The sequence below is a fragment of the Oncorhynchus kisutch genome, unplaced genomic scaffold (assembly GCF_002021735.2).
Source record: "Oncorhynchus kisutch isolate 150728-3 unplaced genomic scaffold, Okis_V2 scaffold2956, whole genome shotgun sequence".
Taxonomy (NCBI): domain Eukaryota; kingdom Metazoa; phylum Chordata; class Actinopteri; order Salmoniformes; family Salmonidae; genus Oncorhynchus; species Oncorhynchus kisutch.
Window position 1 is genome coordinate 1 of NW_022264901.1, and position 2,500 is coordinate 2,500.

The 2,500-nt window shown below is 42.3% G+C and overlaps 4 non-coding genes and 3 pseudogenes across 4 annotated transcripts in view; all 7 read left to right on the plus strand.

Annotated features, from left to right (window-relative positions):
• Window positions 1-293: 293 nt before the first annotated feature.
• Window positions 294-412, plus strand: LOC116371151 (5S ribosomal RNA). Its single transcript, XR_004208858.1, has one exon. It is a non-coding gene; the product is annotated as a 5S ribosomal RNA (ribosomal RNA).
• A 242-nt stretch (window positions 413-654) lies between these two features.
• On the plus strand, window positions 655-773 carry LOC116371144 (5S ribosomal RNA). The gene has a single exon (XR_004208850.1). It is a non-coding gene; the product is annotated as a 5S ribosomal RNA (ribosomal RNA).
• Window positions 774-1,016: 243 nt separating this feature from the next.
• Window positions 1,017-1,134, plus strand: LOC116371153 (uncharacterized; annotated as a pseudogene).
• Window positions 1,135-1,381: 247 nt separating this feature from the next.
• On the plus strand, window positions 1,382-1,500 carry LOC116371155 (5S ribosomal RNA). Its single transcript, XR_004208859.1, has one exon. It is a non-coding gene; the product is annotated as a 5S ribosomal RNA (ribosomal RNA).
• Window positions 1,501-1,742: 242 nt separating this feature from the next.
• On the plus strand, window positions 1,743-1,860 carry LOC116371159 (uncharacterized; annotated as a pseudogene).
• A 251-nt stretch (window positions 1,861-2,111) lies between these two features.
• LOC116371165 (uncharacterized) lies at window positions 2,112-2,230 on the plus strand (annotated as a pseudogene).
• A 242-nt stretch (window positions 2,231-2,472) lies between these two features.
• The window catches only part of LOC116371166 (5S ribosomal RNA), a 119-nt gene continuing 91 nt past the window's right edge, over window positions 2,473-2,500 (plus strand). The window contains exon 1 of the ribosomal RNA XR_004208860.1: window positions 2,473-2,500. This exon is cut by the window's right edge and continues 91 nt beyond it. This is a non-coding gene — a ribosomal RNA (5S ribosomal RNA).

Below are 2,500 nucleotides of genomic sequence, written 5' to 3' on the forward strand. Positions count from 1 at the left end.
TGGTTAGTACTTGGATGGGAGACCGCCTGGGAATACCAGGTGCTGTAAGCTTTTCGTCAACTCTTTGTCCGTTTTTTTCCCACAAGGCTGAAATATGTGCCCTTGCTTTGAAATAAGTAAGCAAGGTTAGTTTGTATTTCATCCAACAATCTGTGCTACAAATTATTTCTACAGTATATGCAATTTCTTCCACTTTTTGAGTGACACAAAGATGCTTATCTAAATGTGAAAATGCAACAGCTGTTAATCAGACTCACTTTCACTTAACATAGTGCACCAAGAGATAGTTTCTCGCTTACGACCACACCCGCCTGAGTACGCCTGATCTCGTCTGATCTCGGAAGCTAAGCAGGGTCGGGCCTGGTTAGTACTTGGATGGGAGACCGCCTGGGAATACCAGGTGCTGTAAGCTTTTCGTCAACTCTTTGTCCGTTTTTTCCCACAAGGCTGAAATATGTGCCCTTGCTTTGAAATAAGTAAGCAAGGTTAGTTTGTATTTCATCCAACAATCTGTGCTACAAATTATTTCTACAGTATATGCAATTTCTTCCACTTTTTGAGTGACACAAAGATGCTTATCTAAATGGTGAAAATGCAACAGCTGTTAATCAGACTCACTTTCACTTAACATAGTGCACCAAGAGATAGTTTCTCGCTTACGACCACACCGGCCTGAGTACGCCTGATCTCGTCTGATCTCGGAAGCTAAGCAGGGTCGGGCCTGGTTAGTACTTGGATGGGAGACCGCCTGGGAATACCAGGTGCTGTAAGCTTTTCGTCAACTCTTTGTCCGTTTTTTTCCCACAAGGCTGAAATATGTGCCCTTGCTTTGAAATAAGTAAGCAAGGTTAGTTTGTATTTCATCCAACAATCTGTGCTACAAATTATTTCTACAGTATATGCAATTTCTTCCACTTTTTGAGTGACACAAAGATGCTTATCTAAATGGTGAAAATGCAACAGCTGTTAATCAGACTCACTTTCACTTAACATAGTGCACCAAGAGATAGTTTCTCGCTTACGACCACACCGGCCTGAGTACGCCTGATCTCGTCTGATCTCGGAAGCTAAGCAGGGTCGGGCCTGGTTAGTACTTGGATGGAGACCGCCTGGGAATACCAGGTGCTGTAAGCTTTTCGTCAACTCTTTGTCCGTTTTTTTTCCCACAAGGCTGAAATATGTGCCCTTGCTTTGAAATAAGTAAGCAAGGTTAGTTTGTATTTCATCCAACAATCTGTGCTACAAATTATTTCTACAGTATATGCAATTTCTTTCTTCCACTTTTGAGTGACACCAAGATGCTTATCTAAATGGTGAAAATGCAACAGCTGTTAATCAGACTCACTTTCACTTAACATAGTGCACCAAGAGATAGTTTCTCGCTTACGACCACACCGGCCTGAGTACGCCTGATCTCGTCTGATCTCGGAAGCTAAGCAGGGTCGGGCCTGGTTAGTACTTGGATGGGAGACCGCCTGGGAATACCAGGTGCTGTAAGCTTTTCGTCAACTCTTTGTCCGTTTTTTCCCACAAGGCTGAAATATGTGCCCTTGCTTTGAAATAAGTAAGCAAGGTTAGTTTGTATTTCATCCAACAATCTGTGCTACAAATTATTTCTACAGTATATGCAATTTCTTCCACTTTTTGAGTGACACAAAGATGCTTATCTAAATGGTGAAAATGCAACAGCTGTTAATCAGACTCACTTTCACTTAACATAGTGCACCAAGAGATAGTTTCTCTCTTACGACCACACCGGCTGAGTACGCCTGATCTCGTCTGATCTCGGAAGCTAAGCAGGGTCGGGCCTGGTTAGTACTTGGATGGGAGACCGCCTGGGAATACCAGGTGCTGTAAGCTTTTTGTCAACTCTTTGTCCGTTTTTTCCGTTTTTTCCCACAAGGCTGAAATATGTGCCCTTGCTTTGAAATAAGTAAGCAAGGTTAGTTTGTATTTCATCCAACAATCTGTGCTACAAATTATTTCTACAGTATATGCAATTTGTTCCACTTTTTGAGTGACACAAAGATGCTTATCTAAATGGTGAAAATGCAACAGCTGTTAATCAGACTCACTTTCACTTAACATAGTGCACCAAGAGATAGTTTCTCGCTTACGACCACACCCGGCCTGAGTACGCCTGATCTCGTCTGATCTCGGAAGCTAAGCAGGGTCGGGCCTGGTTAGTACTTGATGGAGACCCGCCTGGGAATACCAGGTGCTGTAAGCTTTTTGTCAACTCTTTGTCTGTTTTTCCACAAGGCTGAAATATGTGCCCTTGCTTTGAAATAAGTAAGCAAGGTTAGTTTGTATTTCATCCAACAATCTGTGCTACAAATTATTTCTACAGTATATGCAATTTGTTCCACTTTTTGAGTGACACAAAGATGCTTATCTAAATGTGAAAATGCAACAGCTGTTAATCAGACTCACTTTCACTTAACATAGTGCACCAAGAGATAGTTTCTTCTCGCTTACGACCACACCGGCCTGAGTACGC